This window comes from Camelus ferus, chromosome 29 (assembly GCF_009834535.1).
Source record: "Camelus ferus isolate YT-003-E chromosome 29, BCGSAC_Cfer_1.0, whole genome shotgun sequence".
NCBI lineage: Eukaryota > Metazoa > Chordata > Mammalia > Artiodactyla > Camelidae > Camelus > Camelus ferus.
The window spans coordinates 669,301-697,036 of record NC_045724.1 but is presented as its reverse complement, the minus strand read 5'-3'; the positions used below and the strand labels follow the sequence as shown (position 1 = coordinate 697,036).

The 27,736-nt window shown below is 41.4% G+C and overlaps 3 long non-coding RNA genes and 1 pseudogene across 3 annotated transcripts; 2 read left to right on the top strand and 2 right to left on the bottom strand.

The window, feature by feature from the left end:
• The first annotated feature begins 483 nt into the window (after positions 1–483).
• On the top strand, positions 484–16,748 carry LOC116660497. The gene is made up of 3 exons (XR_004316047.1): positions 484–933; positions 2,674–3,307; positions 16,654–16,748. It is a non-coding gene; the product is annotated as an uncharacterized LOC116660497 (long non-coding RNA).
• On the bottom strand, positions 4,458–11,079 carry LOC116660496. Its single transcript, XR_004316046.1, has 4 exons — positions 10,974–11,079; positions 8,804–8,985; positions 6,881–7,085; positions 4,458–4,543 (listed from the first exon to the last, which is right to left on the bottom strand). It is a non-coding gene; the product is annotated as an uncharacterized LOC116660496 (long non-coding RNA).
• LOC116660495 lies at positions 11,146–18,893 on the bottom strand. Its single transcript, XR_004316045.1, has 4 exons — positions 18,594–18,893; positions 16,623–16,789; positions 15,793–15,942; positions 11,146–11,162 (listed from the first exon to the last, which is right to left on the bottom strand). It is a non-coding gene; the product is annotated as an uncharacterized LOC116660495 (long non-coding RNA).
• Positions 18,894–22,899: 4,006 nt separating this feature from the next.
• LOC116660432 overlaps positions 22,900–27,736 on the top strand; it is a 62,915-nt pseudogene continuing 58,078 nt past the window's right edge.

Sequence of the window (27,736 nt, the reverse complement as noted above, 5' to 3'; positions counted from 1 at the left end):
CTCAGCTCTAACCACAGATCCTCATCTCAGCAAGACTTCCTTACTCTTAGGGTGCCCTTCTGCACTGTGGCTTGTAGCACCCCCAGGCAGAAAGCTGAGGCAGTGGCAGGATTCACTTAGTTTGCATCCTCCTCCTCGGGGCTCACAGATGCGGGCTGTGTTGTTTGGCACATCACCTCCAGTTTCCAGTTGTTTAGGACTGCAGGGTGAGTCTGAGCCCAGTTTCCCCAAGGTGGGCAGAAGCAGTTCTTGGTCTGTCTTTTCAGTTTAATTTCCCCCCATTCCCTGACTTTCATGTGCATCCCCGACACACTGACCACTTCCACTGCTTGCTTTCTTACACTTTTGAGTCCTGGCAATGCTGGTTTCCTTCTGCCCTGGCCCAAATCTTGTAAAATTCTGTTTTCTTTAAGATTTCACTAAATCACTAGCATCTTTGGGAAACTGGACCTGTTTGCTCCTCCACTTCTCATTTTAGTCTGATTATAAAACCTATATTATGAAACATACTTCATAGTGTCACAATTAAAAAAAAAAAAAAAACCTCTCTCTCCATTCAACCTTGTCCTCTCTTGAGCTGTGTTTAGGATCTTTCCTAAACCCACAGCATGCTCCAAAATCAGCAGCACATAAGCACTACAATAGACTTTTAAAGTCTCTGACACCCAGAGAAAGAGATGGCATCTTCCGGATTCAGATTTACCTGATAGACTCACTTGCAGCTTTGTCTTTTACAGTAGAAGAGAAATAAGAGTGAGTTTTGTCTTCAAATAGGTAAGAGAGTGGTGGTTTGACCACATCTGTTGAGGAAAAAGTACATTCTTATCTTTGTGAAGTGAGCAATGTTATCTGCCATATTTACGTGTGGAGTCAAGAAGCCACAATTACCTTCCAATTTCTGTCTACCCTTGAGGAGGTACTTATTTGGAATGGGTAAGTAGCATCTCTGTAAGTGCCTCATCTCCCAATTTGGCCCTTCTGTTGGATCCAACTGCCATGAAGTTGGATAGTAGATGGAAAAGAAAAGAATGCTTTTAGTGGCAATCTGAAGTACTTGAAGCTTTAAAAAATCATTCTACAAGCTGAATAAATACATCAATGATCTAGTTAATTAACCCCCACCCCGACTATTTATACAAAGAGACTAGGAACTGCATACACACAGGTCAAAGGGATAGCATAAAGAATAAGCATCCTTCTGCTCTGGAATCCTGGGCTCCCTGCCTAGAGGCAGGCTCTGCGACCAGTTTCTGGTGTCTATTAAATTTTTAAAAAGATATTGCATGATTACCACATGTTTAGCAATTTACCGGATTTAGTATGGTTAACTAAAGGAAAAATGAATTTCCCATTTTGCCTACTATCTGATGTAAAAAATAAAATTAGTTCATTTTTACAGTTAACCACATTTCTTATAATATTTTAAAATAAAGTAATATTTTAAATGAAAGGAAACAGTAAAATTTATTAAATACATATTTAGAAATAGATAAGAGAAAAAAAATTACCCTAAACATATCAAAATACTGGTAGTGATTATTTTCTGTCATTTAAAATTGCAGTTATAATTATTACGTATAGACATTTCTATATTCTGCCTTCATTCACTGAACACTTTACAGTCTTTATTGTCATCATTTTAAATGGCTAACATTACACTGAGTGGATGCATCATAATGTATTTAACTCTATTACTATTATTATATATTTGAGTGGTTTCTAATCCACTCACTAGCATAAATAATGCAGAGATAAAAACCTTTGTTTACTACCTTTCCATATTTTGAATATTTTCCTTAGGATAGAACCACTAAAATAGGATAACTGGAACTAGAAATAAAATGTCTGTAGGGTTCCTGACATGAAATGTCAAAGTGTACAATGCCACCAAACCTCTGACCAAGGGCTGAGACACCTTTCTTCCCGCTGTGGAGATTAGCACCTAATTCTCTTTCTCTTTGTTTTGGTAACACAAAAGGTAAAACATGGTATCTAAAGGTTTTAAAAAACTAAATTAACCTCTAGCAATAGTCACTATTTTCCCACCTGTTTATTAATTCTATTTGTCTTATGTAAAGAGTATATTCATGTCTTTCGCTCATTTAAATTTTGGGATCTTAGTATTTTACTTTCAAATATTTATGAATTTTTAAAACAATAAAAATGCTGACCCTTTGAAATACTTGCTGAAGATAAATTTTCACGTTTTGTTGTTACACTTGTTAAACACACTGGAAAAAATCACAGTTCAGATCCATTCATTTCCTCTTCATAGTTTCTTCTATTATGTTTGATCTTAGAAAATTATCTGTCCACCAGAGTTGATAAACATCCTGTTTTCTTCTACTTTGTAAACTTTTTGAGTTTAATTCATTCATCTGGAATTTGCTTTTGTGTATAATGTATAGTGTATTTTAGTACCCCAAAGTCACACTAATCTGTTACCTTAATCAAATTAAGGGAATAATACTTTAATTTCCCTCTTTTCATTTGTGATGCATCTGTTTAACTACATTATTAAAGTCTTAACTAGAAAAAGGTCTATTTCCCAACTATCCTGTTTCAGAGATTATTCTTTTGCAAAGATCATATTTTACATTTAAAGCTAATATGTAGATTTTACTCCCTGGAAGAACTAACGTCTCTCCCTCTCATTACTTTTTCTCCCCCAAGAATTTAAAAAAATATTCCCATAGGATTATTCTTCAAGATAAAAGAAATCACAAATGATCAAACAAGAAATAAACTAAGGAGATAACGTTATGAATCTTTATTCTGGGATGAAATTAACATCGGCAGATAAAGGTTCCAGCCCGAGCTGCCCTCCCTCGCTGCCTCCCGGTCATGCATCAGCTGCTGGATGAGCTCCTGCCAGTGTCCACTGGCGCTCAGGTCCACTTTGTACATGCCTCTGATGTGCCGGATCACCTTCTTCCTCTCAATTCCTTGTGAGAGAGACACTGCCTGCGTAATATCTGCAGCTATTTTGGATATATCCTTGGATTTTGAATCGAGATGCTGAAAGAGACTAAACAGGATGCCCAAGGGTTGAGCATACGTGGAACATTAAATGTGTATCAAAACATGGCACTTTAAAACTAAGTTATATGTGAAATCTAATGGGTTCCTAAAAGACACAGCTGGAGGAGTCCTCAGACTGAACTTATAGAAGAGAAGCTCGGGGCTTTAAAAACCTGGCAGGTTACAAGTGGGATACAGCATGCAGGCAGCTGTGAAAGGCATGAGAAGACCCCTCTGCACCTCTGCAGAACGATCGCCAGATGTGCTGTTTCCTGAAGAAAGTAAAGTGAGCAAGAGTGGGTGTATTCACTTCATTCATGTGAAGGAGATAATACATACATTGTGTGTGTGTGTGTGTGTGTGTGTGTATGTACACAGATTTGCTTATATCTCCAAAAGAAATAAAATCCCAGTAAAGATGGTCACCTACAGAGAAAGGGAAAGACTGAGGGGAGAGTACAGAGGTAAAGACAGGACTTCTCTGAACATCTGTGTTTCATTATTTTGATTTTGGAAGCAGGCAGATATTTTACATAATCGAAAACAGTATTAAAAAACCCAAATTAAAAACCCAATGGAATCTCTAAAAACAGAAAGATAACTGAAAAAAACAAAAACAAAAAAGAACCTAACTAGTTAGCTGATAGCCAGTTGGTGGCCTAACCAAATAGAGAAAGCTATTTTAAGTGTTCTTACAATAGTGTTTTCACGGTGCACTCATAATGGCATGCTAAGGGCAAAAGAACCACAGAGAAATCTTAAACTGCATTCAAGTAGGCTTGTTACAAGTGATAATGTTGTCATCTTATTTTGAAAATGTTTTATAGATAGATAAAGCAAGTAATTAATTATGTTAATGTCATCAGGAATTAAGACGAACAACATGAATAAAAAGAAATATAAACATAAAATCCAAGAAAAAGTGAAAGTAACAGTATGAACTCATGGTTTGTTTATTTTTCTAAAAAACAATCCCTAGCTTTGTCCCCTAAAAAGGCTGAGCAGAAACGGCAGCCCAACAGAAACGGACATGCCTAACCCAGGATTTGTGGTCTCTACATGCTATCATCTCCATACAAGGGAACAGGGACTTCTTGGGGGCAAGGTTTGGGGCCCCTCTGGGGAAGGAAATGTCCAAGATGAGCCTGGGACATTCTTCTGCTCCAGAAAAGAAAGAAGTTAATAATATCGACTTGCTAAAAATTTAAAAGGTCATGTTAACAGGTGGTAACAACTTGAATCTACAGAGGTGTTAATCTGAATCTGTCAGAAAAACAACTGCAACGGTTTGAAACTATTCACAACATTTATAAAAAAAATACCTGAGTTTGTGCCCACACCTCAAAAATGAAAACAAATACAAAAATTAGAGGATGCCAGGGCACTAACTCATTATTCTAAAAATAAACAGAGGAGAAGACACAGCATCAACTTGCCTTTCCTGCGCAGACCACACTGCGGGGCAGCCAAATAACCAAGAAGGGAGCGGCCTTCCCTGCAGGAGAATCGGAGCTGACAGACGCTGGTGGAACGAGAAACATGGAGAAATCACTACTTGGCGTCTCCTAATGAAAACGTGCATCTTGGCTGCTACAGCTATTAGGTGAGAGACTGAGGGCGAGCTCTATAATGGTTGAATCAGGCTGATGCCACAAAAGCAAGCAGCCAGACATGCTCTGCCTCCCGCCATGATGTCACGGAAAGTGCAAAGCACCCCTCAGCTGATCATGAAATCAAAAACTGGGACCTAGTCCAGCCTCTAGAACTAGAGCCACAGGAATGCAATCAGCCAGATCCAGAGTGTGGGAAGTTCTACAGAACAAAGGGCCCAGTTTCACCAACAAATAAAGGACATTAAAAAAAAAAGTGGTTGGGGAGGATGTCAGGGTTAAGAAGACGTAGCACACACCACACACAGCAGTGCATGGGCCTTGTCTGGATCCAGAATCAAGAGAACTATTAAAACAATTATGAGAAAATTGGGAAAATTTAAACAGTGGGGATTAGATGATCACAAGGAATTATATTACCATCACTGACTATCATAAGTTTAAAAAAAGTCCTGTCAGTCAGAGGTACATACTGAAGTATTTACAGGTAGAATGATTTGCTACTTGACATTTGTTTCAAAACACCACAAAGAAAAATTAAAGCTGGGTAATAGTCATGTGCGGTTTTCTTCTCTGATTTCTCCCAAGGTTTAGGTAAGTTTGCTGCCAGAATATACTTAAGAAAATCGGACACAGTAATCTGGTCTTGAGGTGGAGTGGAGGAGGTGCAGTGATCTGAGCACAAGGGCTGAAAGTCTGAATGAGGACAGGTGGGCAGACTGCAGGAGACGACGGGGCCGGACAAATGACTGGCCTTAGGGATGACGTGGACTCCAGAGACAAGAGTCACCCACAGTTCTGATGCTTCCAGCCGAAAGCAGATGGAGATGGACAGGTGGAGAGGGTAGCTGGGAGGGCAAGAGGCTGCAAACATTGGGGTTGGTTTTTGAAGGATGGCAGCTTTGCTGAGTATAAAGCAATGAAAGAACACCTCTTTGAACTGCCCACAGAAGGAAGCTATGGGGCGAGACATGCTCCTGCCCTGGGAAAGGGAAGACAATGCCCTCAGCCCACTGGAGAGAATCTTAATATTGGAAAGAGCACCTAAAAGTACTACTTTAAAACTATCACCTTTTGGTTCCTAATACGATCTATCTGAGTTTCCTGGGGATATAAAAGGGCTATCTGTCCTTCCTTCTGCATCATTTAGTACTTTATTTACAGGGGTGTAACTTACATTCAGTACAGCACACAGATGTTAAAGTGTTCATTTCTATGAGTTTTGACAACTGCATACACCCATGTAACCACCACCCAGAGTAAGACATAGCACATTTTTATCACCCCGTGAAGTCTCTCTGTGCCCCCTTTTCTGGTCAGCTCCCCTTCTTACTGCCCCCACTCCTCACAGGGACAGCTCCTGTCCTGAATTCTCTGACCACATCTTCACTTTGCCTGTCCTCGGGCTTCCTGTGACTGGAATCACACAACATGTACCCTTTGTTTGGCTGTCCCTTTTGCCAACACCATGATTCTGAGCTTCACCCTTACTGGCAGGTGTAGCAGTAGTCTGTTCCTTTTTATTGCTGTGTAATAGTCCACTGTGTAAATACATCACAACTTAGTTATACATTGTCCCACTGACAGTCATTCAGGTCATTTCCAGTTTTTGGCTGTTAGTAAAAAGTCTATCATGGATATTCTTGTACTAATCTTTTCATGGCCATATGTTTTAATTTCTCTTAGGTAAATACCCAAAAATGGAATTTTAGGGTCACAGGTTAGGGGTATGTTTAATTTTATAAGAAACTGCTAAACAGCTGTCTAAACTGGTTGTATCATTTAAATCCGCCACCTATTACTCATTAAGTGATAGGATTTATAGACTCTGTAATTCTTTAAGTATTTTGGTTTTATCATTCCCAATGATCAACACATATTTTTCTGTATTAACTTACTGTAAACATTTTTGAAATATGTTACATGTACTGCTGTTTAAGCTACTCAGGATAGATGTTTCATGGATAATATACTGCTTAAAACAGTCTCCCAACAGCTCTTAAAGAAAACACTTCAAGATTTAGGAACAAATTACAAAGGATCTTACACCAACTCAGATGTAGAACTTCTTACTGGGAAAAGGAATGGGAAATAAACAGAGAGGTCAAACTGAGTCTGGTAAAGAAACACTTCAGAAAACATTTGTCTGGTAAGGCATTTGGCAAGAAAAAGCAGTTTAATTTCAGTCCCCGTTTTGCACAGATTTGTGTCTGACCAGTAGTTTTTCCTTATGAGGCACTGATACTTACTTGCAGGGATGGACTAAGAGTCTCGTAGAATTTCCTGATGATTTGGTTCACAAACTATTCCAAAAATTTGTTTTCTCTCTTGCGAGGGGTGAGCTGGCGACAAGATAAGCAACAGCAGCCTCCCAAGCTGTACTCGGAAGGTCTCCTTGCAGGAGCCCAGGAGTTTAGCCCACTGCTGTCTGGGACCACTGGTTTTACTTGAACCCTTAAATCAAAACAGGAATGAATTAGGATCAAACGTCTTAAGTAACAATAAACTAACCTCAACACAGCCCTAAAAATCAAGGAATATGTTTTATTCTAGAATTTTTGAAATTTGAAAGACATATACATCCACACAAATGGGAGTTTAAAAGAGGCAGACATACATCGATGTTTATTTACAGCAGCATTGTTCAAAATAGCCAAAAGATAGAAACAATCCAAATATCCACTGCTGGAGGAATGGATAAACAAAATGTGGTATATACATAGAATAGAATATTGTTCAGCCTTGAAAAGAAATGAAGTTCTGGTAGTTCATGCTTCAGAATGGATGAACTTGAAAACATTACACTGAAATGAACAATGAAATAAGCCACACACAAAAAGGATAAATAATATATTAAATATTGTGTAATAACTTACAAGAGGTATCCAGAGAGTCAAATTCATAGAGACAGAAAGTACAACAGTGATTATCAGGGACTGGGGGAGAGGCTGATGGGGACTTAGGTTAAATGAGTACAGAGTGTCAGTTTGGGATAATGGAAAAAGTTCTGGAGATGGATACTGGTTGTGGTTGCACAACAACGTGAATATACTTAACACTGCTGATTTATATACTTAAAAACAGTTAAAATAGTAAATTTTATGTTACCTATATTTTGCCACAAGTGAAAAAAAAAGAATAGATAAAGAAGCTGAAGTCCTAAGTCACTTAACAAAATTACTTAGGGCTTGGAAATTTTAAACTAAAAAGAAAGAAAGAAAGAAAAAAACCATCAAAAATAATAGTAGCTAAGCCTACATCGATTTTGCAATATAAAAGAGAAAGGAGCCATAATAAAGATCCGAATTAGGACTAAAATATTGAGCATAACTGTCACAAATTAAGAACTGCATGTAAACTGACTATCAACATCCCCAGCAAATAACCAAGTAAGCTGCTTCAAATACAGCCCCACTGAAACTAATCCAACCCTGATCAGATATCCTGTATCTGGTTTAAAACCCGGATCAGTACACTTTAGAGCTTATTCTGAGTTTTGGAAATGGCTCTCCAGTCACTCCTAGTCCTAAGGACCCTGCGTGAGTGATTCGGTTCTAAGTGGAACCTACAGACAACATCGAGCTTAGGTCAGAGCCTGGCCCAGTCATGACCGATGAGTTCTGCTGGAAGCAGAGCTGCCTCTGGTCTCCACGGAGCCTGCTGACAAACTGTCCCTGCGGCCAGCTGTGCATGGCCCACGGAGACCTAGGGGGGTGGAGGGAAAATGGAGCCTGACAATTGTCAGTGCTCTCTGTGAAAACCTGAAGAAGCTGGGTAAGTTTAAGCCAAGATCTAAACTTTATAATTATTCATAATAACAATAATAATTCTAGAGTAAGTAGCTTTAAATAAAGTCTTTTAAAAACAGGTTATTAGTTTAAACTCTCAGATTAACCATCGAATTCCTACTCCTTTCTGATGCTGATCTGAGTTACTAAATTACAGCATTAGAAAATGGCTTTTGGGTAAAGCCGTAAAAACTCACTGCATGAAGTGAGCCCTTTTGGAAAAGGTAAGGTAGCAACATATTTTACTCCATTATTAAAATTCAAGTTGTCTGAGTTTCAGGAAACTGTGTGAAAGAGTAGAAAAATGATTTTGAAAACATGATGCACACAGAACCTCTGCTCCTTCTGTGTGAATGAGCACTTCCATGTGATTAGTTTACTTACCATAGATGTTTTGAATGCTTCTACCAGATAGGTGAACATCTCTTTCTGAAACGGGTGGACAGCAGAAGGCTGCTGTTCATGATGAATATTTTCTTCAGAAATTTCAGTCTCGGAAACTGAGGTCTGGCTTTGAGCAGCATTTTCTGGAGTACTTAAAATGTCGATAATGTCTGGATTAAACTCTAAATTAAAATAAAAAAATAAAAATTCAGTCAAATCACCAGTACCTAGTCATCATAAATGGTAATGATGCTGGTAAAAAATATTCTATGTAACTACTAATTCAGTTATCACACTGTTAATGTGTGGTAGGTGCATTAGATGTAGAAACTACAATACACTAGAGCAAGAGAATTCACCTAAAGCAACGTAGACATTTAACATAAGTCATGCAATTCTAAATTAAAGATTGATTTTCCTAATGAGGATGAATTAAACTGCAAAACAAAGTCATGAGGTTCTTCTACAAATTAAACGCAAAAATCGTGTGATACTTACATTTGATGGACGTGCAGACCTGTTTCACCGCACACGCTAGCCCGTTAAATGCTGTGCATGTGATACAAATGGTTCAATTTCAGGGGAGGATGTAGCTCAGAGGTAGAGCATGTGCTTAGCATGCATGAGGTCCTGGGTTCAATCCCCAGCACCTCTGACAGATGAATAAATAAATAAATAAGCTTAACTATCCCCCCCAAAAAGACAAAACAAAAATGGTTCAATTTCATAGTTTAGCCTGTTTGCCCCAAATATAAATTAGAAAAGTTAAAAGAAAAAACAAAAAACCTTGGATGTATTACATTTTTCTAGTGATCAACTTTTATGTATCTTTTACTTTTTCCTGCCTTCTTAGGGTCATTTGAACATTTTTTAGAATTTTGACTTATCTGTAGCACTTTTGAGTATATTTCTTTTTTGGCGGGGGGATGACAAGTAATTCGGTTTATTTATTTTTTTTAACGGAGGGACTGGGGATGGAACCCAGGACCTCATGCATGCTGGGCATGCACTCTACCACTGAGCTCTACCCTCCCCCTCTTGAGTGTATTTCTTTGTACAGCTTTTTAGTGGTTGTGGTAGATATTAAATTTTACACATAAATATATAAATCACTAGCTACTACAGAAACACAAATTAAAAACACAATGGTCTATCCCTACACTATCAGAATGGCTAAAATTTAAAATAGTGAGAATTCCAAATATTGGTGAAGATGTGAAGAAAACTGGGTCACTCATACATTGCCAGCAAGAATGTAAAATTACACTGCCACTCTGGAAAAGTTTGGCAGTTTCTTAACAAGAACAAAACACACAACTATGATACAATTCAGAAACTGCACTTCTTGAATTTATCCCAGAAGAGCAAAGACCTATGTTCACACAAAAACTTTCATATGAATTTTTATAGCAGCTAGTTTATTTGTAATAGCCCATAACTGGAAAAACACCCAGATCATCTTTTGACAGGCAAATGGCTAAACTGTGGTATCTCCACACCATGGAAGACTAGTCACCAAAGCCAGAAAGGAACAAAATATTGACACACACAAGAACGGGGATGACTCTGCAGAGAACTGTGCTTAGTGTAAAAGGCCAGTCCTAAAAGGCCATGTACTGTATGATTCCACTTATTAACATTCTTGACATGACGAAAATACAGAAATGGCAATCAGATGTATGGTTGCCAGGGACTCGGGGGTGGGGTGGGCGGGAAGTGGGTGTGGCTGTAAGAGGTAACATAAGGATCCCTGTGGCTATGGGATGCTCTTTTTCTCAACAGTATCAGTGTCAATATCCCTGTGGTGATATTGGACCATAGTTCTGCATGATCCATTGGGGGAAACTGGATACAGGGTACATGGAATCTCTCTGTAATACTTCCTAATAATTGCATGTGAATCTATGATTATCTCAATAAAAGCTTAAAAAATATACCAGAGGTGCTGTACTGTTTCAAACTCAATGCTCAATCTAGCATTTAACACATTAAAAAGCAGAATTTTATTCATGGCTATTAGTTCCTAATAAAAATACTCTTGTAATAGTGTGTATGCTAAGAATAAAAATATAATGCTGTTTAAAAATTTGAAACCTAGTCAGCTCTTTCTTAAATTATTTCTCTTTTAATGTAATACCTGAGCAAGAACATATTTATTCTCTAGTCCTACCTTGGTAAATTATCCTGTTAACTGCTAAAATGGTGAGCCTCTGCAGCCTCTGAGCAAGCTCCGTCTCGGTTGCCTGGACCGGGTTCTCCTGGCTCATCCTCCGTTGCATCATCATACGAAGTTCATCACTTGCTACCGAGCGCATTTTCATCAGAAGAGTCAGTTTGCGCAGGGGAAATTTTCGAGGACCTTCAAGAATATGAATTAAAACATCAAACGCCAGACTTAAGAAGGATGAAGGAAACTATTTTTGCTGTAACTTTTTGATTATCAGACCATGAAAAGAAGAGGTGATTTATACAAAGGAAAGAGAGTGATTGAGAGAAAGTGATGTTTCTCCCTCTATGAAGAAGTGCAACAGTACTTCTGATTTCCAAGTCCAGACAGGAATGTTGAAGCTTGTGACACAGCTTCATAGGATGGATATCATTTGGCAAAACTTTAATCTTCTGAAAAACTCAAAAGATTTAGAAGGGTACATGTATATAGTTCCTAATGTTCTGACAAAATATTTTCAAATACTGTTTCACTTCCTTGTATTCCAAAATAATCAACAGATTTTAAGGCACATCATGTTTTAGTAAGAACATTACTCCTTCTGGGTAATTGACATTGTTGAATTTTGTAGAGTAGTTTTGAAAAGTGTATAAGTGACAGAGTAGAAATCAGTCAAATGAAAGTGAAGAGGTCAGAAAGGAAAGTATCATTCCAGAAATTTATTATTAAAATGATTTGGTACATAGGCACCCTGTGAATTCAGTCCCACAAAGGCATTCCCTGAGAACCGTGTCCTCAGGTGGGGAGGTAGGGCCTGCTGCTCCGGCACCATGACTGCACCTGCGCCGGGAGGCACCAACAGGTCTTGGATGCAGGAGAGATGGAGGGGACTGAGTTTTGGTGTAACAGACTGAAGGAGAAGGGCATCAAAAGTTGACCATAGGAACCAAAATGATGACTGGGTACATGAGGAATAATGGAGCCCTTCATTGGAATTGAACCTTTTTAAAATTATGAAACCATATATCAATTTCCATAAATAGCCTCTACAAATATTACTTAACATATGACTAAATTATGATAGATTGTAATGACTCACCCTGCAAGATACACACACATTTTAACAGCATTTCAGATTACCCAGTATTTCAGGTAATCAGTATTTTTTATCAGTTAATACATTTTGGTGGGTAGAGTCACCTCTGAGACAAAAATGAAGTGGGAAGGAAAAACTTCATATCTGGGACACATTCAAGAAATATATTATCAGACTATGTCCTTAGTTTAAGCAGATTCTTGTAATGTCTGCATCTCTGATAGCTTTCATGCTGGATAAGCAGCTGATAGTCACAATTCAGAGACACAGCAATAGGCCAGACCAGGAGATGTTAGGCCTCCTCCAGCGCCAGGCACCTGAAAGAGTGGGAGGCAGTCCCAGCAGCCATGCTGGGAGCTACACTGAGCCGGCGTGGCCTGAAGGATGGCGCTTTCTAAGCCTCAGTTTCCTTACACGTGAGATGTGGATTAGAAGGCAAAGTGCAGACCACCTCACAGGTGGGGATTTGTCACTATCTGACGCTACAGGAAATATACTTGTTTACAGGCTTATTGACCATTTCCTCCAGTAAAACCCAAGTTCCATGAGAGCAGATAAGGTAATAACTGGTACATGGCTGATGTTCAATAAATGTTTGATAGCTGGATGAATGGATAAAGAGATTTGTTCTGCAGATTAAGTAAGATAACGGATGTGAAGCACTGCCTGTCTCATACAAAGAATTAAAAGCTAACAGTTGGTATTGCTATTAATGGTTGAAATATAAAGGAAATTCATTTGCATGTGAATTATGTCAATAACACTATTTGTATACATATGCACACGCATATGTATGATTACTTACGACAGTTTAAACATACGTGTAGTACTTTAAATAATGCCCTAACGCTTACTTCTTTCTTCCTTTGCGTACTAAGGTGATATGTAAAGTTTTTCATATTGATAGGCAGATAAGTGGAAAAATACATATATAAGAATTTACATTATAGCAATGTAATAATAACAAACCAAACAAACAAACCCCTTTGTTATTGATAACGAGGGGAAGATCATGGCAAATCAACATAATAGATTATTATGCATTCATTATAAAAATATATTACATGGAAAAGTGTCTACAGCACACTGGTTAGAAATAGCAAGCAGTCTACAGACAGAAGGCTGGGTACGACACTACCCAGAAGGCAGCATTCTCTCTCTCTCATACACACCTACATCAAAGACAGACACGGACTTGCAGGAACCGGTGCTTTGTTTGCCAAGTAGGAGGCTCCATCGGAGCTCTGAGCAGAATGGTGCCCAGGAGTCAGGCTGAGAGAAGATTGAGCTGGCGATAACACAGCAGCTCATGCCTCTAAGAGCGTGAGAACTTACATCTAGATATGACAGAAGTGCTGCTAGAGAAACCCTGGCCCCAATGCCACCGATGTCCCAGGCTCACAGCCCACGGTCAGAGGACCTGGTGTGCGGGGTCAGGGGGTGGGCTTGGAGATGTCACCTGTCTCAGCAGTTTTCAATAAAAACTAAGTGATTCTATTCAGGAGAAAACATCCCCCTTCCCTCAAAAAACATTTATCACTAATGAGACTAGCCTGTTTTGAATCTTTGAAGGAACAGTTCACCATCTAAATGATGGAGAAACAGACTCTGCTTAGTCACTGCAGCATCATGAACAAGTGGGCCGATGAGTTTTGTAACCACTCTGCTCAGAAGCAGAGAGCTTCAGCGCTGGGGACTTTGCACCAAGTGCACAAAGCCAATGCACTTTCGACAATAACTTTTGACTAACAGCGAGCTATTAAAACACAGTCCTCCCTAAATACATGTGTAAAACAACATGGGAGGAATTACCAAGCAACAGCATAAGACACAGTGAAATGGAGTCACGAAGTCACTCCGTTTTATAAACCGGAGTCACGAAGACAGAGTTTAAATAAGGCAGTACTCAAGGCAGGAAGAATTCTCGGGAGACCTGAGACGGAGGGTCCTGGAGACATGGCGAGCTGCTGCAAGGGGGTGGGCAGCAGCAGTGTCTAGTTCTAGGCCCCAGTACATCTGAGGAATGGGAAGCTGCACTGGGTGAGTCAAGGTCTTTTATCAAGTTCAGAACTCGTAGGAGTCTATAAGCCTCCTATGGCCCGGAGCGACTGCATGTCCTGAGACAGAGTAAAAGCATAAGCCCCAGGGTGAGGGCGAGAGGAGTCAGGAAGCAGAGGGAGGAGGTTCAGAGAGAGGGCTGAAGGCTGCTTTCCACTTCTTTTCCACTTATTTTTCCAAATCCAAGAAACCCTGCAAAGGAGAGGTGTTCCAGAAGCGGCCTTCTGGCACACAGGGAGCTGAGCACGACTGCCAGGCCTGGGGAAAGGCAGAACTCCACCTGGCACGGGAGGCCCACCAGGAGGGGCGCTCACGAGGAGGGAGTATGTCCAGGCAAGAAATTAGGGAAGAAGGTACAGGGCAGTGGGTTATGTGGATGTTTCAGAAGCTTTATTTACATAAGCTTTTCTTTCACATAAATCTAAACATATTCCTGTGAAACCATGTATATTTAATAGCTTTTTTCTCCAGATGTGTGTTTCACATGGCTTTCAAATTTGGAACAGCACCAAACACAATGAAGCAGTTTAACACAGGTAGAGAAAAGATTTGGATTCAAAAGGCCTTAAGACTGTAAGGGTGATTAAACTTCAATTTACCAAGTATTCTGTTTGGAGATGTGTGTGTGTGTGTGTGTGCGTGTGTGTGCAAGTACACATATATCCACTATATTTACATGTACATGTGTGTATACAGCCAATGTGTATTTGGGGGGCAGGATTTATGCTATATTCCTGGATTGTGTGTATAAGGGTCAGAGAGGATTTTGTGGAAAAAATAAGCAAGTCTAACAATATTAGTGATTATTACTTGATGATACGTCCTAATTTACAGCAAGCCCTAATGTCACGTGCATTCTAACCTGACCCGAGCCACTGTCACCTCTGCCTTCACTATGTCAGCAGCCTCCTCCCTGCACTTCCCACTACCCTTCCCACCCTCCTCCAATCCACTCTCTATGCAGAAACCACAGCGCTCTGTATAAAATGAAAATCTGGGTATGTCACGCTGCCTACTTAAAGACCTTTGGCACCTTCCCATTGGGATAAAACCCACACTCACTAACGCAGCCTCTCTGACCACACGTGAACCGGTCCGTGCCATCCTGTGCAGCCTCAGCCAGCCTCCCTGTCTCATGGAGCCCTGCGCTCTGGCTAAATGGCTTTCTTCCTGTTCTCTGAGCAAGTGTAGCATTCTCCTGCCTCTGGGCCTGCACACGAGCTGTTCATCCCGCCTGAAACACTCTTCCTCTGACTCGGGCTACCTCCCATCTCCCCCCTCGTGCCTGTGCTGAAATCTCACTTCCGCAGAGGCCTTCCTAACTCCAGGTGTGGGTCAGGTTGCCCTGTTATGGTCTCTGTTCCTGCTCTCCACATTTCTCTGCCATTTCATGGTCTCTGCAATGGCAGAACCCGCGTCTTTATTTTCATCATTGTACCTTCAGCATTTACCACAGTGCTTGGCACAGGGCAGGTGCTCAGGAGAGAGCTGACTGAGAAGAGCACTGAAAAGAGAGCAGCAGGACAGTCTCCTCCAGGAGGAAAATCTCAAATTTTATAGTTTGACTTTTTAAACAAAGAAATGTTTTAAACATGCGAATGGCATCAGAACACAGGAGAGTCGAGCTGCCTTCAAGTTATGATGATTAAAATGTGATTTTGTGCTCACAAGCAATGCTCCTTCACTTCTGCAACACTGCATGGTGGGGAGAAGGCGACTGGCACAAGTCTGTAAGGCTGTCAGGGTCATGGTTTGCGGTGGTCTTTATAAACTCCATGGCTGCCTGGAGAACTCTAAACTGCAGTGCGACAGCCATATCTAGGAACAGAAGACCCTAGAATGTTTTCAAGCTATGTGGTTGTTAATTTTTTTTTACTGAATTGATTTTAATATTTATGCAATATCTAAACTGTCAATAGTTTATTACTAGACATAAATTTTAAAAAATTTGATCAACATGGGTCCTTGATGGTAATAAACATTTAACTGTTCTTAAAAACAATTCTAAAGCAAATTTCCAAATGATCACTACAAAAAATTCAATGGAAAAAACTAGCTCACAAATTGATTTCATTTTATGTAATTGTTTCAAAGAACAGGCTTTTTAACATATGAGGCAAATATTTAACCAAAAATCCTCACATTTTTCTGCCCCATATTCACTTTAATATTTGCCATTAAAGAAAACTAAAGGGTATTATTATTCAGCATATGTCTTTTGATTCTACTTGTAAGAAAAATCAGCAGCTTCTCTGAATAATGTGTTGCCAGCTACTAATTACATCAAGGAATCACTTTCTTATTTTTGCCACTTAAGGCTTCTTTTCAAAGCTGGTAAACAAAGTTCAGGATGAACTTTCAGTAAAACAGTTTCTCTCTCTAATCCGCTCTCTACCCAGAAGCCGGAGAAAGAGGATTAAGTTCTAATAATAACATTTTTGGCTGTTATACAACTCCCCCCACCCCACCCTGCCAAATCCATCAAAATTAAATCTTACTTTGTGTCCTCTTGTTTTTGCTATTTTGAAGATATCCAAGCAGTACAATGAGGTCTTCAATAACTCTTAAATACTGTGAGCCCGAGGAACTGCAAGCGTGGACTGTAACCGCTATGAGGAGCTGCTGTATGTTACAAGCCAGCAGTCTGTGTTCATTCGAAGGAATGCTACAGAAAAAGGACAGATAACGTAAGGCAAAAAGAACTGGTCTAAACTCCTGCCCACCAGCACTGGCTCCCCCTTGCACTCCCTCGGTGTGCATCCTGCGTACTCAATGGCGGGTCACCTGACCCTCACGCCAGGAGCAGACATGAGACGACACAGTTGACTCTTGTCACAGCCCGGCTTGCAGAGGGCCCGACAGGTGACCAGGTGACTGTGAACGGTAAACGGCGTAAGAGTAACAAGAGGTGAACACAAGACACTGAGGGAGTGCACAGGCATCCTCGCCACCCTGAACAGGAAGATTCTAGGGGCACCAACAGGGATGTTCTGAGAAGCCTTCTCAGGGATGGTGACTTTGACTCAACCTCTCCGAGTTTTACTTACACAAATTATAGTTATTTTAAGGATTAAGTGAGATTTGAACATATATTAATCACTTATAAATACCTAATAAATATGAATTAGTTACTTCTGTCCCTCAACTTTTAACCTTATTTACTACTTCAGTGTGTGAAATTAAGCCTCTCCATTTACTTTTTCAAAATCAAGCAAGAAGTGGGAATTTGAAATTTGTAGATACTGACAGTCACACGCAGAACAGATAAACAAGATTATACTGTATAGCACAGGGAAATACATTCAAGATCTTGTGGTAGCTCACAGCGAAAAAGAATGTGACAATGAATATATGTGTGTTCATGTATAACTGAAAAATTGTGCTCTACACTGGAATTTGACACAACATTGTAAACTGACTATAACTCAATTAAAAAAAATCAAGCAAGAGTTAGAAATGGTAACTGCTTTGTGCCAATTAGCAGAGCAGCACACAGGGACATTGAGTAAGTACAATTTATTTAAAACAGCAACAGCAACAAACTGCTTTTAGGAGCAGCCTGCAGCACTCCTCCTAAGTTCTGCCAGCTTCATGCCCTGTGCTGTAATCAAGACTAAACGTTTGGAGGAAAAACAACACTTTGCACTTCTTTGTATTTCTCATATGCCTAGCACCCGGATCCTAAATAAAACAGGTGTCCAATAAAAATTAAACTGAGATAAGTACAAGGAGTCCTCTCTTGTACCCAGAGAGCCTCCTTGGCCCAGAGAATTACCAAGAATCCGTCTTCTCTGCAGAAATGTATTAAACATTTAATGCTTTAATGCGCAGTAAGATGATGCTTCTGGAGATTTGTGTCTTAACAATATGCCAGTAAGAATGCTATGCTGTACATCATAAATGCAGACACTAAAGGCACAATATTCAAATAAAAATATTAATCTCCTAACATATTTTATAAAGCTGTTAATCAATTTGGAGGGCAGCCTTTGCTGATGTACTTTGCTCACTAGAAATTAATTTATGGCAACAGGACACGTGGGCTGAACGTGGGCAGCACCGTGACTTCAGAGCACAGGCCTCTGCGGTGAGGCAGACTCAGTCTCCAGGTCTCTGCCAGCTGCGTGATCATCAGCAAGCCACTGGGTCTCTTCACCCTCAGTCTCCTGCTCCTGATGGAGGAGGTCATTTTTATAAGACTACAGTGGGAGCCTGGTAAATACATTTCAGCTTGTCTTTAGGTCCTAAATACCTAAAAGTACATCATATAAACACCTTTTTAAAAAACCTAATTGAAAACGGTAGAAAACAGGCCCCCCTCATTCAATTTAATTTAATTCAATCAGTTTTGGAGGAAAGAAATTCTCTGAGTTTTCTGACATGTCAGACGCTTTCATGTAACCTACTAAAGCTTTCCCCTTTCCAAAGTTTTCATCAGAAGTAGTTTTCAATAATGACGAAGAACTTACTGCTTCTCTAACAAGTTCAGGGCTGCCACCGTCTTACATAACACATATAGGAGCCCGTTATCCAGCAGCATATCCGCCACCTTGGAGCAAGAATTTAGGGTTTGCAGAAGCAGCAGGAGAGCGTTATGTAAGAGCACGTTGTCACAAGGAGGTCTCTATCAGCCCCAGCACAGGGATGACGGACCACTTCTGAAAAAGCTCTATGTTTTTCACATCTTCCAGATCAAACCTATAATAAATAACACACAGTGAAAACCACATTAGGAACAATTAACCATGAAATAAAGAAAACTGATTGCGATATGGGCCGCTTGGCTGACCTGATTTTGAAGCTATGAAACATAAGTTAGGGTAGAAGGATTCTTAACCTTTTTTTAGCTCACAGACCCTTCCAATAATAAGATAAAAGGTGTTGCTAAAACTGTCCCAAGTTGAATACACCAATATTCAAATGAAACATGCATATAATTTCGTGGTTTTAATTGACTCACTTTAATTTGTCCATGAACCCCTTAGGTGTCCAAAGAACTGCTTTAGGGGTCAACATGACAGGTGCAGAGAAAAACAAATCATTCAAGTGTTTGATACCTCATTTCCCTCATCTGTCAGTATGTTTGCTGATAAGCGCTCTACCTTCTTCTTGAGGCTGTTGTGAGAATCGCATGAGATAATACAGAGCTGCTTTGAAAGAGGCAACAGCTGTACGTGGATGAAAAGTGTCACTGCTGCAGGTAACAAGTCAACTGATCACGGCCGGAGCTGCCCACTTACAAATAAGCAGGAGACACTTAATAATAATAAAAAGACACACATTTCTCTCCATCATAGACAGAAATAATAGTTTAACTTTTCTGCCTAACTTTTGGTTTGGGAGAAAACTATTCTTCATTTTCTGTACTTATTGGCCAATCCTTCAGCATCACACCAGGGTCAAAGCTCAGTCACCAGTGCGCCAGAATCCCAGGGGAGGCACGGGCTCTTCTCCTGTAACCTGAGGCTCTGACCAGAGTGAGGAGCTTCCCTGGAGCCACTCATGGAATCTGCTGCTGAGCATACAGGGGTCACATTTCTTTTCAGTTAACCTTCTCAGATTAGCTGTATATGACAAATTTTTTTAATTAAATCAAAAATTTTTAATTGAAGTATAGTCAGTTTACAATGTTGTGTCAATTTCTGGTGTACAGCATCATGTTTCAGTCATACATATACATACATACACTTCCATATTCTTTTACAGTATAGGTTTCTACAAGATATTGAGTATAGTTCCCTGTGCTGTTCAGTAGGACCTTGTTGTTTATCTATTTTATATCTAGTAGTTCGTATCTGCAAATCCCAAACTCCCAATTTACCCCTTCCCACCCCCTTTCTCCCCATATGCCAAATCTTAACTATTACTTTCTTTCACTTATTTCTTTCTAGTTCCTAGCTAGTGAATGAAATGCAAAGGAAGAAGTTATATTAGAAAGAATATCAAATGGAAAATAATACATTGATTCACCTAGAAAATGACTTTTAGCAGATTTTTTCTTAAAGTGACCAAATAATTTTGTTAGAAGTCAGTTTAATAAATTTTACATTTAAGACAACGGATCCCGAATTATGATGCATGGAAGGACCCACTTACTCTTTATCAAGGCCAATGCGTCGGCCAAAGAACACTTCGATGAAGCATTCTAACAATTCCTGAGTTCCCTGATGAAGATTCAACTGGTCTGCTAGCAAGGAAAAGCCACGATTCTTCAGCAATTTATCTTTTTGTTCCTTAGATGCTCTATTAAAATATGCATCCAGTAGCTAAGGAAAAAAATTAAGACAACTTAGATAATGTATGAAAATTTTGTATGACGTAAACAAATTATAGACACTGTATTACACTTGTAGTTGGAAATTACTGTTGAATTTCATTTAGAACATAGAAAGCTCAAAGGAAATGCCACCTCCACAACAAAACAGAAATAAACCTTGTCCCTGACTACGCCGGAACGCTGACGACAATGGTCCTGGAGCTCTTGGCACACCTGTGAGGTAAAACCAGCTTTTTAGCTGAGCATGGACACCTAGTAGACTGGCAGTCTTGGTCAAGTACAGTAGAATATTTGTGCCTAACTTTGATTCTGAAGCAAGAAAAATCAGTCAACACTGTATTACGCTTTCTCTGAAAACATATGTATATCCTAGACGTCTGGTTTTCAGACTTCTGGCAGACTGTCTATCCCGGGCCTAGGCCTACATTTCCACCCTTCCTCAGCATCTGAAATGCAGCACGGGTACAACCGAAGTAACCGTTTTCCCTTCCAGACTCACTGCTTCCGTGGCTCTGATCTCAGACACAGGAGCGCTGGGCTCCTAGACTGTAAGTCCAGCCTGGCTTCTGGCTCTCCTCGTCCTGATTTCCCGCATGTAACTACGAAGGCATCTCTCCTCCACCCCAGTTAACGTCTCTCAACTCCACCTGTGCTTTGACTCCCCGCCTCCCGGGTCAGGAAGGCATCACTTCTGTGCTAGCCGAGATTGAAAACTTCCACGTCTCTCTCCCTGCCATCACCCTCTCACACTGGTGACAGACTCCTGTTCCCAAAACACACATCCATTTACTGCCCTACTTAAAAAGCTTTCTAAGTTCACAGCATTAAACAAAAATACACCTTGTACATGAATCCGTCCCTGGTTCCCCCATGAGAATGAACTGCTTTCCCTACGCTCCTATGCTTCTCTGTTAATACTGCCACCGAAGCACTCGTCACAGAAGCCCTTACATTTTACTTAGCTGGGTACATGTCTCCCTCCCCCATTAGACTATAAACGCTTGAATGCAGGGGCTTATATTATTTCCCTTTATATCCCACATAGCAACAAGCCCGGTGTTTTGCATGATGACATGGAAGCTAAGTAAATACCGGGTTGAACTGCAAGGGATTAAACAATACCCTACATCAAGACAAACTAGAAAATGAGAATCTTTAAAAGGCCATTTCAATATTATGTCATTTTCTAATGAAAACTATTCATATTAAACATTTATTCATTCAATAATATACTTAGGACCTTTTATATATTAGACACAAGATTCTTATCTCAGAGTTTATATTTCAGTGTGGGAGATTAAAATAACAAGTATACAATTTAAAAGATAATTACAAGACATGGCTAGGATGCTACTACAGAATAAACGAGGAGCAGGGCCAGAAGGAAGCCCTTCTGAGAGATGGTCAGGGAAAGCCTCTTTGAGAAGGTGATATCGGGGCTGAAACCTGAAGTAAACGTCTAAGATTTGATGACACTACACTGCAGGAGAGGTTCTTAATGAACTATGTGTTCCTTGTAATCAGTAGACTCAAAAAACACATTGACACAAGTTGAGGGGTAGGTATAGCTCAGTAGTAGAGCACATGCTTAGCATGCACGAGGTCCTGGGTTCAATCCCCAGTCCCTCCATTAGATAAATAATAATAAAAAATTAAGTATATGGTTCGGTAATTAAAAAAAAACAAAATAACACGTTGATCTGAATCAATATATGGAGGAGAGCTTAACATTGGATGGTATTCCATATAAAAACATGAGTAAAAGGTAACAAACTGTATCAGCTCATTAGGGTTAAGAATAAAAAAGCTTTAGGTCTATTGTAATATGTATATCCAAATTTTAAGTTACACATGTATTTATTTTTCCAAATTAAAACAACATATTTAGGAGCTGCCCTTACTTTAATAACTCCTCGCTGTATGGCAGGTGACGGGTGGTAAACGAGGACTAAGAACGTGTCTGCTTGAATGAGCTTGTCCATCACGTCTTCCAGCATGGCGTCAGGCAGGATAAGAAGGACCCCGCTCAAGAGTTCGTACAGCCCACAGCATATGGGGACCAGGTAGTCTTCAGTCGCATTGTAATAGAGACCCCAAAAGCTTGACTGACACAGTGCCGGGGAGGAAAGCAGCACACCGCGATACCCCTGAGAGCCATGACGAGTGGTAGTAATTTTAACACGTGAAACAGAAGTCCGTAAGGTTTAAAGAGATGCTGCCTGACTTAGCTGTGATTAACAAGGCTGCCACCACTTTCTATCACCGGCCCTTTTTAGGTACAGTGACTAAGCAGTAGTCTGTCCTACCTCTGTGATTTCCACGAGCCACGTGTGCTATTTAACTAAAGCTAAATAAAAATGCAGCTGCCCAGCTGCACATGTAGGCGCATGTGCCGACCTCAGGGGGCGGCACAGGCGAGCATTCCCATCACTGCGGAGTCTCACTGACCATGCTGGTGGAGATGCTTTTGGAAGGAATAAAAAATCGTATAACTTTCCTAAACTGAAGAGTCTGTCTCTAATAACCATATGGAATTAAACGAACCACAGATTTTTTTTCTTCAAGAACTATTTATGGTTTAGCCTTTGGTTAAATGTGGAATTCAGCATCACTCAGTATTAAAATGAGGAGGGAGGGACCTTTGTTACCAACCCACATGCTGTATTTAAGAGGTTATGCAATAAAGCCGCTTCTACAAGCACGGAGGTTCTTCCCAGCGCAGTAAAGGGCGGGCGGGGGCGGGGTTGCGCGTAAGAACACGTGAGCACCTGTGAGCGCCTGCGGCCCTGGCGGCCCAGGGGCTCGCAGCGGAGAGGAAAGGCAAAATTGTCGCAGTCCTCGGCGTTCCTGTCGGCCAGGCTGGGCCAGCGGCCCAGGGCGGCAGCTCCGTGCTGTGACGGGAAGGCCAGCCCGAGGCTTGCGACGGTTCTGTGGCTGCGCTGGAACGAGGCCAGCCCCCTCAGGTGATCGGGCCGGCGTCCTCTGACCGACCCTGGCCGCGGGAAACGCCGCCGTTCCGGGACGCCGGGGACAGGGGCCTGGGCTGGCAGGGCGGCCTCCGCCTCGCAGACCGTTTTCGCAGACTCGCAGCTGCTGAGGAAAGCATCTTCCCCGCCTCTCCTCAGCGTCTCGGAGCACCCCAGCGGACTCTGCTTCTCTAGCCGGGAAGCCACGTAACTGTCCACGACCCTCTCTGCAACCCGTCGATACTGCCCCCCCCAACACTTCCGGGCGGCTTCCGCGGCCATGGCTGCGGCGAGGAGGTCGGGAAGGCCGGCAGGCTTCGGGAATGCGGCATGCGGGCAGCCGCCTGCTGCGGGAGATCCCTGCCGGAGCCGCTTCCTGGCGGGAGCAGACAGGAAAAGGCACTTAAACATCCGCCCTGTGGGGCCACTTCTGCACACTCAGTCACCGCCGCAGCAAGAACACCCCCCCCCCCCCGTAGTGACGGGGAAGAATCCCTACAGGTTAGCGTTCCCGATAAGTAGTGCTTAACATTAAGAGTTAAAACTATTTTTCTTTTAACTACTTGTTATTAAAATCTTCCAAAAATACATGTCTTCTCCTGTCTCCTTAACAAAATACAGTACTGCCTCAATGATTGAAAGTCGTAGGATTAATGGTTCTACCGAATTGAAATTCAACGAACTGAATGAAGCGTAGTTCGCCTTGGTGAGCGGTCTCCAGGCCTCAGATGGACGCAGGGGGAAGAGTGTGCGCTCTGCAACTAGACACCCCTGGCTGCTCAGGTGGCCTCAGGTGAGTCACTTAATTATGTGAGTACTAGTCTCTCTAAGTGTAAAAAGAGCGTTCAGAATTTCTACTCTGCAAGGTTGCTCTAAGGATTACGTGAGGTCACATTTGTGATAAAAAGCGCAGACTGCCTGCCGTAGGACAGGTGCTCAGGCGGTAACGGTCGTGCTTGGTGGTGTTATTACTGGACCAAACGGCCCTAGACCGTTCTCTCACTCCTCCAGTTCTTCTTCTTCTTCTTTCTTCTTCTTCTTCTTCTTCTTCTTCTTCTTCTCTTCTTCTTCTTCTTCTTCTTCTTCTTCTTCTTCTTCTTCTTCTTCTTCTTCTTCTTCCTTCTCTTCTTCCTTCTTCCTTCTCCTTCTCCTTCTTCTCCTTCTCCTTCTCCTTCTTCCTTTTTTTCGATTTTTTGTGGGAGGGGTAATTAGGTTTATTTATTACTTTATTTAATGGAAGTACCGGGGATTGAACCGAGGACCTTGTGCATGCTAGAAAGACACTCTACTACTGAGTTGTACCCTCCCCTCCCCGCTCCTCCAATTTTGCAGTCACTTTTTGCTCTGTCAGCAATAAGAAAACGTTTTTTCTCTTCTTGCTACCGCTCTCCACTTCGCTGTTGCTTACATTCTAAGTAGGAGACAGAAAAGTCACTCTCCTCCTCAGCGCATGGGATATAAGTGACTGCAACTCATGGTGTGGTCTGCGGGCCGGCCACAGCCCGGGGTCAGCAGCACCTGTGTGATTGTTAGCAATGCACATTCTCAGGCTCCACCCAGATTTACTGAATCAGGACGGATGAGGCAGGGCCCAGGGATCTGGTCTAACGAGCCCTCCAGGCGAGTTTTCGGCAGGCTAAAACATTAGAGGCACTGAGACAGAGTAAACAAGCACTGAATGAACTGCTTAGAGCACAGGCTTTGTGATAATAAAACAGCTCCACAGCTCAGAAGTTTTCCTAGTTATTTCAGGACTTTGGCTGGAGGAATAAGGCTGCTGAAAAGATTCTGTTCAAATGACCTGGAAACAATGGGGGCAAGAATGTACTTGAAAATGTTTCAGAGTGATGCACGACTGTTTTAAAAATAACACTTCCTATAAAATTCCAAATAAAACTAATTAAACATAGTCTTAAAATATTCAAACAAAAGGCCATAAAATGTGCTAGAGAATAATTGAAACACTTTGGAGATAAACACCCAGATATCCTGTCTTTCTCGCCATCTTTCTATCTTACCAGCACTAGTTAATCATCTGTATCGGAGCTACAGACAAGACTAGACGGGACTGACAATGAAAGGAATGTCTCAGTATGGAAGGGGACAGCAGTCAGGAGAGGAAAAGACACACAGTCAGTTCACAACCAGGAGATGTGCACCTATTTTTTCTCTATAAAGATAGAAATGACGTAGTCTGTTAAGATAAATCAAGAAGAGAGGAACGTACTGTTAGCTTAAAGACTTGAATATACTTGCTACGGAAAAAGAGGGAATTGATTTTCTGAACATACAGAAAAATCACAGGGCAGCATTAAAGGGCCAACTACAGTTGCAGACCCTCCTACAGTTGCAGGAGTTCTCAGTGGTGACTTTCTCGAGCAGCTTTCAGCAGTGTGAGGAGGGTTAGAGTGAGGAAAGGTTAGGGTTTTTCAGGTCAGGAGTGCCTAAAAGACCAAGGGGACAAGGAAAATGAAGAAATAAAATTATTGGCTAATGGGGCCTACGCTGGAGGGGAAAAGGGAAGGGGGAAATTGGGATGATGACAAAGAAACCGGAGAAACAGGAGGGTGTTGTCAGGGAGTGGGACACTGGAGATTCAGAGGTGAGAAGTGTGTTCAGATGCTGTCCAAGGTCAAGGCAAACATACTGGTTGATAAAATAGAGGGAAAGTTCCCCAGAGTCAAGGGACATGAGGCCAGAGTGTGCATGGCTGTTCACATGGCATGTGACATTGTCTAGAATGACTTCAGGTAGAAAGGAGACAGTAAGCCAAACAAAGCTTTTAAAGAAAATGGGAAAATAAATCAGAAGCTTAATGAAAGCCAAATGACTATGACAAAAAGAGACAGAATTCCAGAGCAAGAGAGCAGGAGCCTCACCCATCTCCTAAGTTCTCCTGAGCCTTACTTGTGGTTTGGAGTGTGAGTTGCTTGTACCAGAAAGTAGCAAAACGGATTCCTTAAACATGTTCTATACTTTTTAAGTTTAGCCTTCCGTTTACTTAATCTGAATATCAGGTTTACTATGCTGCTAAAACATGCACAATTTATTTATCTATTAATATCCAGAATTAGTTATACTTTCACTATTGGGTTTTTATTTTTTAATTTTTTTTTTTTTTTTTTTTTTACCTTTGGGTGGTGAAGCAGTAAAAGCAGATGGGCTTATGACCATCAGTCCAGGGCTGGTAACAGACCTTCCTCCACTGCCAGAATGCCTCTGGTACACAATCGACTGTACTTTCTCCTGAAAGATCTTGCCATCTAGGATCAAAACGGTTTGAGAGAATTTTTAAAAAGTATTAAACAAAAATGTAACTTTAAAAGCAAATCATCAAATGCAAATGTTTATAAAAAGAAGTTCAAAGCAGACACACATGGCGCACCTTGTATGCGGGCACACCCTGCAAGTCCTGCCCTAGGCTCTCTGACTGTGCCTAGCCACTGCGGCCTCTGCTGCTTTGCAGGCCCTCGGTACCTGCAGTCACTGCTGTGCCTTAGCAGCCTGATGCTTCACCTTGTATATGCTAATATGAGCTCTCCGAGGACCCTGCTCATCTCTTCACTCCTGGAGGAAAGGGCTGTGACTTATGTTTGTACAAAGGCCCTTCGATGTCCACTACAACTCCAAAATTGATACCTCTAGCTTAGTCTTCCTTTCTGAGATTCATACTTGTAAATTCAACTGCTTGATTTCTTAAATGCACCACAAATGTGCTAAATCTAAGCCTGAGTCATCCTTCTGCCCTGAATTCACTCCCGTTTTGCTCTCTGGTCCCTTTGGTGGATGCACCCATCTCCCATGCAGGAACCAGGAGCCACCCTTGACCACAGCTCTCCTCTATCCATGACTTGTCAGTCTCTGGGTGCTACTGATTGCTGACTTGTGAACTCTTCTCATCCCCAGAGGAGGGCTATAATGCAGGCCCTCTTCACCTCTCACCTGGATTCTTACCAGACTTCTAAATGGTATCCATGATGGATATCTGGTCAACCTCACCTCAGAGCTACCAGAATTCTCTCCACCAAATGTCAGCCCTGGCTAAAAACCTTCCTGTGGCTCTCTGCTGCCTCCTTACCACCCTGGGGAAAGTCCAAGCTTCTTGTCTACCAGAATCTCCACAGTCTGTCTACACACCCCTTTTCCAGCCTTTTTTCTTACATACTTCAGCAACATCAAGCTGTTTGCTTTGCCTGGAAGGCCCTTCCCTTCAACTCCCATTCAACCTTTAAGGCTCAGAGCAGGCGCCACCTCATCCAGGAAATATGCCCTCACCATGCTCTGTGGGACCAGAAGACAGAATACTGACAGCGCCGTGCCTTCCACGTGGTATAATGACCTGTCACGTCTCCCTCCCTCTACTGGACCA